At 38.6% G+C, this 15360-nt stretch overlaps 1 protein-coding gene and 1 pseudogene across 16 annotated transcripts in view; one reads left to right on the forward strand and one right to left on the reverse strand.

The window, feature by feature from the left end:
• Positions 1–15360, forward strand: part of ERC1 (ELKS/RAB6-interacting/CAST family member 1) — a 633143-nt gene that overhangs the window by 64129 nt on the left and 553654 nt on the right. The gene's annotated exons all lie outside the window — the stretch shown is intronic.
• On the reverse strand, positions 6221–7831 carry LOC306661372 (ubiquitin-conjugating enzyme E2 Q1-like; annotated as a pseudogene). Its single transcript has one exon. The product of its transcript is annotated as a ubiquitin-conjugating enzyme E2 Q1-like (transcript).

Consider the following 15360-nt stretch of genomic DNA (forward strand, 5'->3'; position numbering starts at 1 on the left):
GGGCTGCTGGGAGGTTAATCCTTGGCTACTTTCCCCTCCCAAGCCGTACCCTCTCTCCATGTTTCTTCGGGGGTGGGGGGTGGGGGGACTACTTTACAGGAATATTATTTTTCCAGAACCTTTCAATTAACACAACCAATGAGGTAAGTCTTCCATTTGGAGCTACCCATTTTTTTAAGAAATCTCTTCAGCTATGATCTCCCAGTACTACCAAAAAAAAAAAAAAAAAAAGAGAGAGAGAGAAAGGTGTGAGTTTCTGTGACTTCTTATCAAAGAGTTACTTCTGTTTTCATTTTTGTAAACTGAAGATAGTGGTACATCATGGGGGAAGTGTGGGGATTAAGTGGGTTAAAATGCATGCATGGAGTATTCAGAATAGGGAGGTCTGGTATGTGGTAAATACTAACTAGATGTCAGCTATTTATTTTAATCAGTAGTATTTTTTTTTTTTAAAGTGAATATCAGCATAGGAAAAAAAAATGTTTTGTGCTGGGTGTGGTTGCATGTGCCTCTAATCCCAGCAATTTGGCAGGCTGAGATGGGAGTATCACAAATTCAGACCATCCTTAGCAATATACCGAGGTCCTAAGCAACTTTGACCTTTGTCTACATATAAGAGGACTTGGGATATAACTCAGTGGTAAAATATCCCCAGGTTCAGGTCCCAGTACCAAGAAAGAAAAAATGTTTTGTGCTGGGGGTGGTGGTGCATGCCTGTAATTCCAGGAACTAGGGTATACTGAGGTATGAAGATCACAAGTTTGAGGCTGGCCTCAGCAACTTAGTGAGACCTTTTTAGAAAAACAAAACAAACAAACAAAATATAAAAAGACCTGGGGATGTAACTAAGTGGTAAAATGCCCTTGGATTCAATCTTAAGTACTGACTTGGGAGGGTGTGGGGGGTGTGGCGAGGGTGGGAAGGATCCCTACCTACCAAAATACTTTTAGTGTTCTCAGTGCCCAGGATTATTGATATTTGTGAATTTATGTATGCTTCTTTCTTATCCCATACAATGAATAAGAATGTCTTATTATAATAAAACATAAAAATAAAATTTAATCTAAATGTTTATATAAGTCATTACATGACAAAATATAAAATTTGAATGATATCAAATGAACTGCAGATCATGTAATATTAATGTTAAATTTGCAGTGACTGGCTGTTCCCTTTAGTTATTTATTTATTTATTTTTGGGTAGACTTTTAAGTGCTAGGAAGTTTTCCTGTATTAAATGTACTTTCGTGTAAGTACTTGAAATGTGTTTTAGGTTTTCAGTTGAGCTAGACTGACTAAATCTAGCCCTTCTTCCAGAATAGTGATATATAACAGAAAATGACTTTGTCAAGTAGATATTGAGTGATTCAAAGAATTGCTGATAAGGTGGGAAATTAGGCTTGAGATAGCTATGCACTGTTGATGAAGAAACTTCCACTACTGCTGTTGCCTCACTGAAATACTTTACTGATGTTTGGATGCCACTGATGAGCCAAGTATTGACCTTGTAACCACTGTCTCCTAAAGCTGGATTCATTTGTCACTATCTGCAGCTAAAATGGAAATAGAAGCTCTTCCCTCATGTTACTTAGTTAAATATCAGTCTTTCGTGCATCTGTCTGATTGGCAGACTCTGGTTCACATGTGTTCTAGCTACAATTATAGGAATTTGAGTTTTCACTCTTGTGTTGGGGAAGCAGGACTCACAACAGGGATTTCTTCACGTATAGGGAAAGGCTGCTTAAAGGATTATAAGCACACTGGGCTGGGTGTGGTGGTGCACCTTTGTAATCCCAGCAACCAGGGAGTATAGCAAGTTTGAGGACAGCCTCAGACCCTGTCTGAAAATAAAAAAAAGGACTGGGAATATAACTCAGTGGGTTCAATCCCAAGTCATCCCCCTCTTGCCTAAAAAGAGAGAGAGGCAGAGAGAGAGAGAGAGAGAGAGAGAGAGAGAGAGAGAGAGAGAGAGAGAGAGAGAGAGAGAGAGAGAGAGAGAGAGGGAGAGATTATGAGCACAAGTATGTGAAAAAGATGCTTAATATTATTAATTATTAGAGAAATGCAAATCAAAACCACAGTGAGGGGCTGGGGCTCACCGGTGGAGCACTTGCCTCACATGCATGAGGCACTGTGTTTGATCCTCAGCACCACATAAAAAAAAAAAAAAAAAAAAAAAAAAAAGGGCGGGGGGTATTGTGTCCATCTACAACTTAAAAAACAACAAAAATCCAAACAGGTATCACAGCTGACTACCAGGTTGGTCATACTGATACTTTTAAGAACAGAAACAAAAAATAAATGCAACCTTAGGAGATTACTTGGGCAGTCCCAGGATTGTAGGTTATTGTGGCTGCTGGCAGCTCCAGTGGATATTGAAAACACACAAGAATAACTAAGTAGAAATGCTTGCTTGTAGTGCCCGAACAGGACAATGGATGTGGATCTCTCAGTGCAGGAAGAGGTGCAACCTGTCTTAAATGGAAAGCCATGAGTGCTTAGGGTATGCTCTAAAGGCAGGTGCACATTTTAAATTTTCTTAAGGTGCAGCTGAAAGGGTTCCTGTTTGTGAAGCAGCCAAACTGAGGGCATTTTCCTTGTTTACTGAAGACTGTAGTTCTCCTTCTGCTCTTAGTGGCTTCTTTGCCTAGGAAAATTACATATGAACCAACACAGCTTTGATGTAATGATAGTCTTCTGTTTACCATGGTCATGTATGAACTAATTCATACTAATAAAACCACATTTTATTAAAAAAGAGACTATATGTGTATTCTTTGGAGTTTGCCACTTTTAGTGTATTTCATTTGAGCTACTTTTTTAGAGTAATTCCCATAGCTGGTGTGTCAGTTTGACATTTTGATTTCAAAGATCCTATTATAATCTTGCTCCAAATGTCAAACAGTGACTTTGAGTTCCTGAATGATAGGCATATACTCTCACTAATGCTTTGTTAGAGTATAAGATGATTTTACAGATTCTTTGTTATTTTTGTCTGAATGTAGTGCTTAAGTGAAAGCTCTCGAGTCGTGAGATTACGTTTCTATTGATTAATGGAGATTTTATGTATTGATTCAGTTTTATACTGTGTGAACTTTGAAATTTATTACAACTTTGAGGATACTGAGTGAAGAAAGGATTTTTAAAGTGGACAGATTTACATACAGGCCAAAGCTCAAGGAAAAGTTGCTTTATTAGCGTTTAAATGTTTCTCATTAGTGTACATTTGAAGGGTCAGCAAATTTCTTTATGTTTTAGCATACTAACTAATAAACAGTTTGTTAACTGTTCATGTAGTTGTGGGCAGTGTTTCTTTATTTTATTTTTTTATGTGATGCTGAGGATCGAACCTAGTGCCTCATGCCTGCTAGGCTGAGCCAAAGCCCCAGACCATGGGCAGTGTTTCTTGACTGGAGACTTACTTTATTCCTGAGGATCTGACTTTGGAGTGTGTGGAAGTTTATATTTTTATTTTCTCAGGAGCACTAAAAATAATATTGATCCAGGTATTGAATGAGAATATTCATTCTATTTTCTTCTATTTTGTCTCCTTAATTTTATAAGCAGAATATGTACATAAATGTATGCAGGGGAAAGAACAACTCCTGTAATTCTGTCTGTTATAGACATACCCAGTTGGAATTATACTTAGGTATATGTGTGTGTGTGTGTGTGTGTATGTGTGCGTGCGTGTGTGCGCGCATTTTTAATATACATACAAATTTTCTGTGTGGGGGGGGATGGAACCCAGGGCCTTGTGCACCTGTCCCATTGAGCTACATCTCCAGCCCAGCATATCTTTTATATTTAAAAACTTAAGATTATGAGATGTCCATCCTGTTACTAAATATTCTTTAAAATATTACTTTAAATGACTACATAAAATTATGTCATACTTTCAGCCAGCTTCTATTGCTGAATATTTCAGTTTTATCTTACTGTTAAGGATATCTTTGTTAATACATTTTCACATTTCCAAGTATTTTCCTATGGTAGGTTTCTAAAAAATTAAATCTATTTGCCAAAGATGATCAAGGGAATTACAGGAGAGTTTTTTTTTTTTTCATTGTATATTCTTGAAATGTTTGGCATATATATTTATTATTTTGTAATGAAAAAAAGTTATTACAATTCTTCAAGTTATTTTATGATCCATCTTGTTATTTAGAAAGAGAAGCAACATAGCTGTAGTACAGTTTCTACTTCTTAAGGATGACACAACCATTCTCAGAAAATATAAGGTATTGAGCTGGCTGGGATGTAACTCAATGATAGAGTGATTGTCTAGCATGTGCAAACCCCTCATTTTGATCCCCAGTACTGTAGAAAAACACAAACAAAAAAGGGATTATAGTTTTCCTGTTTTTGCCTAATGGCTCCAGTACAAACCTTCTTAATTGTCTTTAATGCCATTAGACTTTTATTCTATACATGGAATGAATTAATTAATTTTCTATGAATCTTGATTTGTACCTACTCGAATTACACTTGGAAGAATTGAGAAAAGTCACTGAAATCACTTTATATAGGACTTAATTCTTTACTAAAATACTGGTTTAGAAAGGCGGTTTTAGATAAGTCTTTTGAGAAATTGTTTTCCAGAAAGACTTCAGGTGATTATCAGCAATGTGTAAGAATGCCTGTCTCAGGGGCTGGGGTCGTGGCTCAGTGGCAGAGTGCTTGCCTGGTATGTGTGAGGCCCTGGGTTTGATTCTCAGCACCACATATAAATAAATAAAATAAAGATCCATTGACAACTAAAAAATATTTTAAAAAAAGAGAATGCTTGCCTCAGCAGAGTGTGATGATACATGCCTGTATAATCCCAGTAACTGGAGAGGCTGAGGCAAGGATTGTCTTAAATTCAAGGTGCACTGTGACAATTTAAGGAGAGTGTGTCTCAAAAAAATTGGGCTGGAAGTGTAACTTGAAACACATCTGGCTTCAATCTCCAGTACTGCAAAACAAACAAACAAAAACCTTTTATCTGGGAAAACAAAACAAAACAAAATGTTTAACCTGTTTTATAGGTTAAAAACTTGTTTTTATTTGCATTCATGTTTTTCATGTGTTATTGGTCATTTGCATATTGTGAATTTTATATTCCTTTTTTGTTAGTTTTTCTTTGGGAAATTTGATTTTTATGGACTTTTTAATGAGAATAAAGATTTTTCTGTCACATTTGCTGTAAATAATTTTTAATGTTTATCATTTTCTCTTTAGTTTTTGTTTTTTTTATGTACAAAATTTTTAAATTTCCAAACAGTATAAAATGTACTACACTGGTTTTTTATAATTTTTAAAATACTTTTTTCTTTGAAAAGCTGTTCTTTATCTGAATATCCTTAAATGTCTTCATTTTTTAATTAATTTGAATTTTGCAGTTAGCTCTTAGTCTTCCTGAAATGAGTCATGTGTTTTTATGTGAAGAGACATTCATTTTGGTGTTTCCTTAATGTTTTATAGCTTTCTAAATGTTGTGTTATGAATGATACATCCCTTTTCTTTTGGCTTGTGGCACTTCTTTTTTCTCAAATGCTTATGTATTATAAGGTCTGTTCATTTGAAATGTATGTTGATATTTTTCTGGTACTAGATTTATTTATTATAGGTTTAAATTAGTATTAGTTGCTTTTTGGAAATTGAAAAAAATACCTTCAAATATATGTTTTTGCCATTCTAGACTCTTAAATATTTTTTTATTTGTAGATGGATACAATACCTTTACTTCATTTATTTATTTTTATGTGGTGCTGAGGCTCGAACCCAGTGCCTCCCACATGCTAAGTGAACACTCTACCACTGAACCACAGCCCCAGCCTTATTCTGAACTCTTTATTTTCTCACTTAAAAAAGTTTTCTTTTGTGGTACTGGCTATTATACGGGGCCTTGCATATGCTAGGCAAGTATTCTATCACTGAATTACATCCCCAGTCATTTTTTTGTTTGTGTTTTAATTTTACCTTGAGACGGGGTTTTGCAAAGTTGCCCAAGCTGGCCTCACACTGCAGTCTTCCTACTCAGCCTCTCAAATAGCTGAGATTATAGGTATTTTCCACCACACCTTGCTTATAATATCATTAAAAAAATTGTGTTAACAGTTTATATAAATTTACAGGGTACAAAGTGATAGAATTTATGAATTTAATATAGAATAATTAAATGAAGCTAGTTAATATAGTACTTATCTCAAATACTTAATTGTGGTGAAAACATTTAAAAATTATTTTAGCAATTTCTAGATGTACAGTTTTTTTTTTTTTTTTTGTACTGGGGATTGAACCCAGGGCCTTGTGCTTGCAAGGCAAGCACTCTACCAACTGAGCTATATACCCAGCCCCAGTATTTTTTTTTTTTTTTTAATCTTCAATTTAACAAACTGTAATTGTTTTCCCAAAGATACATTTTTTTAATAGGCATCCATTATACACTGTAACCAAAAAAGGTAGTGTACATGAAATAAGAGAAAATAAATTAAAAATCCATAGCATAGTTAAGGAGGCCCTAGTCTGGAGCACAGCTGAGTTGCCAGCAATATAAGGAGGCTCGAGAGTTCCTTTTTAAGAATGCCTGGTAGCAAGGGTTCCAGCAAGGTGGTTGGTTGGTCTGTAGTCAGTCTTGTGTACTTGAAACAGTTCTGTCTGTTTTTTTCCTTAGCATTTACAATAGCCATCATTGTCCTCTAATAGGCAGAGCTATCATGTTTAGGAAAGACAGGGAGGGAACCACAGAGGCAGTGTGAGATTCAAATACAGCATTCAAAGGTAACTGGTCCAGTGGTGCCTGGGGAAGGAGGAAGGGGACGACACTCCAGGGTTAGCCATCTTCCTTTGGGGGTGTGTACCAGCCGTTTTTTTTGTGGATCTGCACCAAGGACTTGCAGCACTACTGTGCTCTTGTCAGACTATATTGTGATTTGTTGGCTCCAAACTGTATTCATGCTTTCCCCTTCTCCAGTGTGGCACTGATCTGCATGATCACTGACTCTATGGCATAGGCACTGCTCCAGCCCTGCTTGGTGAGAAGTTCCATGCAGATGGCACCTCCGCCCAGAACATACCCTCTGGAGAGGACTGGAGACACAACCCTGACAAACGGTGTGTCAAAGGGAAAGTTATCCTTAAAGGAGAAGTTAAGTAGGATGAAATCAGCTCCTTCCTTCTCTTTGAGGAATTGGAGATCATTGTGCAAAGTGCTGCCCTGGTCAACTGAGGAGTTTGACATTCCAGTCATATAGACTGTCATTCACGAATTCAACTGCAGAGTTTCTGCCTTTGAAACTCTGTGATTGGTATATTATCCCTGAGGTCCTTCATCAGCGGGTTAGTAGCCTGCACCGAGCCAGACACTGCACCATTTAAGTAATCTTGCCTCTGGTTCTTTTTAATTTTCTCTAGGATGGCCAAGTTTTCTTTTCCAATGCCATCATCTTCAGGTTTCTTGCCCTCAGTTGGCTCTTCCTCTTTCATTTCATAGTGATCTATGAGGTCTTCTGTGTCCTCAGGCATCTCCTCATCTTCATTTTCTGAAGATACTTCTTCCTGTGTGCACTGCTGTGCTGGCAAGGGCTGATCCAGCATCTCCACATCAGGATGCTGAGGGAGGTTGTAGAGTTCACACAGGTCAGATGCTGCAAGAGCAGAGCATTCCCTTTCTTTATGTCTACCAGCCTCTCCAAGACAGCAGCCAAATTAGGGTCATCAGATTCTACTGACCAGATAGGGGGTACAGCAGGGTATGACTCCATGATGTTGCAGAGGATGTGGACGGGATCCCCAGGCACCGACCCCGGGGAGATGCGGTACGGATGCAGCCCCAGCCAGCAGGAACTTGCAGCTCAGCTCGTCCAGGCAGGCGCTGGCAATGCATAAGCGCTTATGGCCGTGGTGGAAGATGGACTCTAGCAGCTTCAGCTCCCGCCTCAGGTGGGGCCCTGGCCCCAGCCCCCAGCGCCGCCTCTTGGCCCCCCAGCTGCTGCCCGCCCAGCTGCTGCTGCCCCTGCGACTGCGGCTACTGCATCCTCTGCTCCGGGGCGGTGGGCTGGGAGCCTCCGGCCTCTGGTCCCCATTATTTTTAATAATATTCACCACAGTATGCAGTAGAATTACAAATTCTGTGTTCTGAGATGTAGTAATCTTTAAAAAATTTTTTAAAAATTTGTTCTAATTGGTTATACATGACAGTAGAATGCATTTTGACACATTGTACACAGATGGAGCATAACTTCTCATTCCTCTGGCTGTAGGAGGTGCTGAGTGACACCAGTAGTGTATTCTCATATGCATATATAGGGGAATAATGTCTATCTCATTCTACCATCCTTCCCATCCCCACTGTGCCACCCTCCCACCCTTCCTCTCACGCCCCTCTGCATAATCCAAAGTTCCTTTCTTCTTCCCTACCCACCCTGCGCTATGGATCAGCATCCTCTTATCACAGAAAACATTAGGCCTTTGGTTTTTTTGGGATTGACTTATTTCACTTAGCATGATGTTCTCTAGTTCTAGCCATTTACCTGCAAATGCCATAATTTCATTATTCTTCAATGCTGAGTAATATTCCATTATGTATATGTACCACATTTTCTTTATGTGGTGCAAGGCAAGCACTCTACCAACTGAGCTATATCCTCAGCCTCACATTTTCTTTATCCATTCATCTGTTGAAGGGCATCTAGGTTGGTTCCATAGTTTAGCTATTGTCAATTGAACTGCTATAAACCTTGATGTGGCTGAGTCACTGTAGTATGCTGATTTTAAGTTCTTTGGGTATATACCAAGGAGTGGGATGACTGGTTCAAATGCTGGTTCCATTCCAAGTTTTCTGAAGAATCACCATACTGCTTTCCATAGTGGTTGTACCAATCTACAGTCCCACCAGCAATGTATGAGTATACCTTTCCCCCCCACCCTCGCCAACACTTATTATTGCTTGTATTCCTGATAATTTTGGTAGTAATCTTTTTAATTACAACTTTAGAATTTATACTCCTAAGTATTCTAAGGCAGTTGTCTTGAAAGTTATCACCATTTGTTAAGAGAGCACAGTGGTACACACCTGTGACGCCAGCAACTTGGGAGGCTGAGGCAAGAGGATCACAAGTTCAAGGCCATTCTGGGTAACTTAATGAGACACTGTCTAGAAATAATAAAGGTCTGGGCTGTAGCTCAGTGGTAAAGCACTCCTGGATTCAATCTGTAGTACCAAAAGGAAAAGAAAAGAAAAGAGAAGAAAAGAAAGAAGTTACCTTGGTAGTTCTTTTTTTTTTTTTTTTTTTCACACAAGGAACCCTTTATTTTGCGCAGGCGAATTCACGTCTGCACGGGGGAAGGGGAAAAAGACAAGGAGAAAGATGGCTCACAGTTTCTCTCAGACATAGGAATTTCGTGGGCTGAGAGGAACCAATTGCGGAGGAGAATTCTTACAGACTGACTGATGGACCAATGACATATTAGGACGTAATGCTGGAGGCAGGAAGATTACAGCAACGTAAGCCGGAAATTCCTGTAACGTGAGAGGTGGGGAGAACGCAGATTGACAGGTGGTGGGGAGGCTGGGAATTCCTATAACCGGAGCGGCAGGCAAACGCAGATTGACAGGTCGTTGGGAGGTGGGAAATTCTTGTCACGGGAGAGAAAGGTGGCTTTATATCTTACATTCCCCCATTTCATTTTATATAAAAAATAAAAAAAATCTTGCTCTCCAGTTCTTTTTGAAGCCTTCTCTCCTTCCTGCCTAGGTGACTGGGGTTGGTTTTGCAGGTGAGATGTAAAAAGTTCATTCTCCTCCCAGGTTTCCAAAGGCAGATGATTTTCTTGGACTTCATTTTCTCGATTTAATTGATCCTCTATTTCTGCATTAACTGCCTGTCCCCAATTCTGACTTCATTTACCCCTCTAATACTAGGAACTCCTTCCCTGCTGTAGGGAAAAGGGCCGATGACCGATCTGACTTCTTCGAGCTGGTAGTGGACAGCGTGGGGCAAGCAGTTTGGAGGTTCCTTTTTAGAAATTGGGTCAATTGAGGGGTTCATGATAGAAGTCCAGTTGCAGGGAGAGCAGGCTGTAAAGGCATTTGGGGATAGGTGCTTCTATGGGAGAAGAACAAAAAGGCATGAGTACTGAAATGAGATTGATACAATATAAATGTTGCAGGATCTGGAACATGCTAATGCATATTACAGAGATGACAGAAATCAATAATTCCTCACCAGGGGGTGGAAGAACTGAGAAGTTGTTCCCATAACAAGGCCTAGCAAAGGCTGGAGAGGACAGGCCTTTATTTGGGAGCTTTAACATTGTCTAGGTTGTCAGGAATGTGAACACAACATTTAGTAGAGATCTCTCTCTATAGTTCTGTTACTAGCAAACATAGATTAAGCCTACCTGTGTCTGTAGGCCTTAAACTGACTAAAAACTTCTGACTCTGGCAGTTTCTCTTGATAGTTACTATTATTTTTAAATGCCCAAGAATGGCTATACTTTGATTTTAACTAATTTGCTAGGTGTTTAAGATCAAGCTGGTCAAAGTGACCTGTTCCTGTCTGTTAAAGAGTCAGCTGAGTTTCCACAGGGGTCACTCATAGAGAACTTAAGAGCAGCTTCTTAGCTCCATTAGTGCCGTTTGGTTAGGCAGGGTCTTCTCCATGATGTGGCTTTCTTTGAAAGTATCAGGGATGTCTCCCTTTTTCCATGAACCTCCTCTGCAGCAGGTGCACTGAGTGGCTTTTCCTCTAGCGGCCTTATCAATCTCCTTGGTCAAGAGGTTGTGTGACTCAAAGTTGCAAAGCTCCTTGGAGAAGTCCTCTTGTTCCCTGGGTTCAGGCTGACTTTGAGGGCAAGACCCAAATATGGACTTTTCTTGACCTCTCTATTTAAAATCTGTGTTTCTAAGTTTGATCTTAACCATCAAGCAAGTCAGTCTCACCAGTCATAAAGTAAGAGTACTGGGCTTTGGCTTTAATGTCTATAACTTTACAGTTATTTACCCCCTTTTATCTAATTGGGGTTTACATTATCCATTCTATAGGTGATGGCTTACTATTCCAAGTTAATTTTTGATGTTTCCTCTTGAAGCAGTACTTCTGCAAAATATTGATCAGGCAACAATTAGAGTTTATAAGGAAAATACAAAATGGAGTCATCAACAGTAAAACATTCAGTTTGTGCAATAGCTATTTTGAATTTTTGGCTGAGTTCCCATTTGAGATCACAGTAATCTTTACAACAAACATCAAACTTTTGAACACAACTTTATTTTATTTTATTTTATTTTTTTTTAAAGTTAATTTTTTGCACTTTATTATAAACAAATGGAGTACAACTTTTTATTTCTCTGGTTGTACACAATGTAGATTCACACCATTCATGTAATCATACATGTAACCTTTTTTTAATTTATTTATATGTGGCACTGAGAATCGAACCCAGTGCCTCACACATGCAAGGCAAGTGCTCTATCACTAAGCCACAATCTCAGCCCTGAACACAACTTTAAATGAGTTAAAGTCAGGCTTACTTTGGAGCCATTGTAATGTGTAGCAGGGTGGTGAGGCAGAGCCTTATCTCAGGTAACGTGGGGCTTTTCAGTGAGGGGCAAAGGAGTATATAAACACAGATTTTGAAGATTAAGCTGAGATCAGATGGAGCTCTGTTCTCTGATGGAAATGTGGATCTAAAGAGTTATGTTAGCAATCTTTACAATCTTTATATGTGTGCAATGTTAGGTTATATATACCCTATTGATGACAGGTAATAGAACATTAAATGATAGGTTTACCATTACAGACAAGTTTAATTTGGAGAACAGCAGCTTGATAAATTTTCTGCTTTAAAGGCTTGTATACCTGGAAAATATGAACACATTTAACATACAAAGAATAATGTTTTTAAGTATGTTACTCCATGGAATAGCTTTATAAATTAATCAGATGTCTCTAACAAACACATTTGAGTAATCCCATACATGTTGCTTATTGTAGAAAAAACCAAGACATCAGACAAGTGTGCCAATAGAATTTGCCGTCTCTTTCCTGTTGAAGAAAAGTCCTAGAAAAATTGATGTTAGACATTTTATAAACATTAATATTTTATTAGTTTGACCACTTAGAGACTTGTGAGTTAATTTTAAGGACATTTTACTTTTATTAGTTTACCCAATTTAAATTGAACCTTGTTAAATCACGTGACTTAAAAATATTTGGATCCATTTTTAAAATTTTAATTTTTATGCACGCTTATATTTAACACAGAAGCAAAGGCCTTGTAATATTTATTTCCATTGCAATATAATGGATGTTCAAAAATAACTCTAGAGTTGGATAAAAGAACCGATCAAAAATTATTAACCTAGGTTTGTTTGTAGGATTAAGATTGTGAGCTCAAAAATACAGCATTTAAGAAAAATAAAGTCCTGGAAGAAAAATGATAATGGTTATTAATTAAAGCATGAGAAAATGAGAAGGAGAGAAAAGTTGAAAGGGAGAAAAGTATTCTGAGTTGTAGCTGAGGAGAAATTTAAAATGGACAGTTTTACACTTTTTTTTCCTTAGGTTTGAAACTGGTTTCCTACTGCGCCTTTCTTCATTTACATGTTAATGTAACCCTTGACTGAGATCTGAATCTGAAAGGGGCTAATATGTTCTAGCAGAAACTTGATGCTTAGGTCCTTTTAATTTCTTGATCCTGCAGGAAGAACTAAGAGAGAAAGAAAAGATTTGAAAATAAGGAATCAACGAAGAGATGTGTTCAGGTTTTACTCCCTCTGTGCCAGCCACCTCCCATAAAGAAGCTAGAATGTGTGTACGAGACCATGTGGTGGGGGGACTTGGTGGTGGGCTGAATGGCGGAGTGGAAGGAGAAAAAGAATGAGGAAAAGGAGAGAAATGAACAGGAACTTCTGCAGTAGGAGACCTGTAAGGACATGACTCATCAGCTGGATTAAACTTAGAAGAGAAAGGATTAAAAGGGGGAGGAGAAGCAGCACGAAAGAAAGGAAAAACACGAAGGGGAAAGGTTCCTTTCCATTCACCAAGTTGCCCACATATGTACTTAATCATAACTAGTATAATTAGGCATATAATTTTACCTAGTATAAAGCTAGAATTTAGGGTGCCATAAATAGAACATTCTGACTTACTATCTAAAGGACAATTTAGCTCTGATTTAGGGAATAGGTGAAGGGGTTCGAGATGATTTAAACATCTCAGGGGCGAGTTTGCTGGGGTGGATGTCCTGAATCCCATGGTAAACTGAGACCCACCTGGCTAGTGATTTCGGCGTCCCGAGACCATGGTGCCAGACAATGAGGTTAGAACAAAGGCTTGGTCGTCACCAAAAAAAACCCAATGTTTAACTGGGCATAAGCCGAGAGGGTCTGAACACCTGGCCAGGATTTCGAGCGAGACGCAGCGGGAAATAAGAGAGAGAGAGGTTCAGACCCTGAGAAAGAATCTCAGCACCATAAAATCCAGGAGTACACCCAGCAACTAGGACCAGCTCTGGGGACCATGGAGATACCCCCACACCTCGGCAGTCCGGCGACAGGAGCCGCGGCCCAGGCGGCGGAAGCCAGGAGAGGGAAGGGGGCGGCGAGAAAAGCTGAAGGCGGAAAACCGCAATGCGGTGAAAGGGAACGGCAGCACGGCGCACCGCGGGATGCGGAGATGTGTTTCTGGTCAGGGGCCTAAGGGAACTCACCAATTCTGGAGTCCGGTGTTGTATGCAGAAAACTGGGCTTCCAGGTAAATGGAAGATGAGCCTGTATAAGGGGGGCGCAGGAGCTTGCTATAGGATGGGGTACCGTCTGCTTAGGCAGCGGAAACAAAACCCATCCCCGAGTCTTCGGCACCAGATGTTAGGTGGTAAAAAAGGGCGCAGTTGTGGTTCGTCGCTAGCTCCCAAAAACACTCCACAGATACAGGTCTTACACAAGGAACCCTTTATTTTGCGCAGATGAATTCACGTCTGCACCGGGGAAGGGGAAAAAGAAAAAGAGCACCTTGATAGTTCTGTCAGCAAATATTAAGACAAGTTTGTTTCTAAAAGACTTTAATTGTATCTTTTTTATGTTTTAAAATCATATTGCTTTTGAATTGTGTCTTAAGTATCCCAACAGTTGTTATGAAAGAAATATTGAGCAGTTAAAAAGGAGCTGATGATGGATCAGTAGCTGTTTAACTTTGATAACTCAATGAGGAACATGAGGGCTTGCTTTGGAAGATATGCCAGGAAAAACAAAATGACTTCTGAAAGGGTGATTGGTTTCTTTGTGTTATACTGGAAAATAAGGAAATAAAATATTAATAAAGGCATTTATTTATTGAACAAAGTTATGGTAATAAAGGGCTACTTCAGTTTTTCTTGCTATGACATGTCACACAGTAAATTTATTGTGTCTACAACATTTAGAGACTAATTTTCTGGTTTTTGATGAATAGTCACAGTTTTCAGTAGATAAAAACAGCTGATTTATAATTATCATCATTATTTTTATAAATTATAAGGTTTATGCAGAAGATTATGTTGTCACATAGGTTGTTTTATTCCTATTCTGACATTTAATTTTTCTCCCATTTTTTACTTTGCTGAAGAATTATAAACTCATTCAGATGAACTTCAACTGAAGGGTGATCCAGACATTGTTTTTTTGTTTTTGGACTGTTCTGGGAATCAAAACCAGGGCCTTCTACATGCTAAGTGCTCTACCACTTAGCTACATTCCTGGCACTGGTCATTTGTTTCTGATTTTTAAAAACTATTTTTAGTTGTAGATGGATACAATACCTTTATTTTATTTATTTATTTTTATGTGGTGCGGTGGATCAAACACAGTGCCTCACTCATGCTAGGTACTCTAGTACTGAACTACAACCCCAGCCCTGTTTCTGATAATTTAAAAATGCAGATCCCTTTTTTCAAGCAAATATTCTGATATATAAACAAAACTTATTTTAAAAAGTAAAGGAAGAACAAAGAGCTGTTCTGACTGAGACAGAAGTGGCAGCCAGAACTCCCAATATTGCCTTTGCCAGGCATTCCTTAAAGATGTTTTGCAGAATTGGTAGGGCTTTACAGAGCCTTGTTCAAAAACCCTGTGACCAAACTCTTTGTCTTTATGAGTAACAACACCACAGTCATAGTAACTGCTACTTTTTTGCTATTTACAATGTGATAGGTGCTGTCTATATATTATTGCTATTTATTGTTAAGAACCTTGCAAGTTAAATTTTATAATGTTTATATTATAGGTTATATATTCAGGCTCAGTGTTTCAGTAACTTCACTAAATTCATCTGGATAGAACCAGAAATTGAACCCAGAGCCATATCTTTCTTGGTCTGTGTTCTTTGTCCTTCCATC

Source organism: Sciurus vulgaris (assembly GCF_902686455.1).
Source record: "Sciurus vulgaris genome assembly, chromosome: 5".
NCBI classification, from domain to species: Eukaryota; Metazoa; Chordata; class Mammalia; order Rodentia; family Sciuridae; genus Sciurus; species Sciurus vulgaris.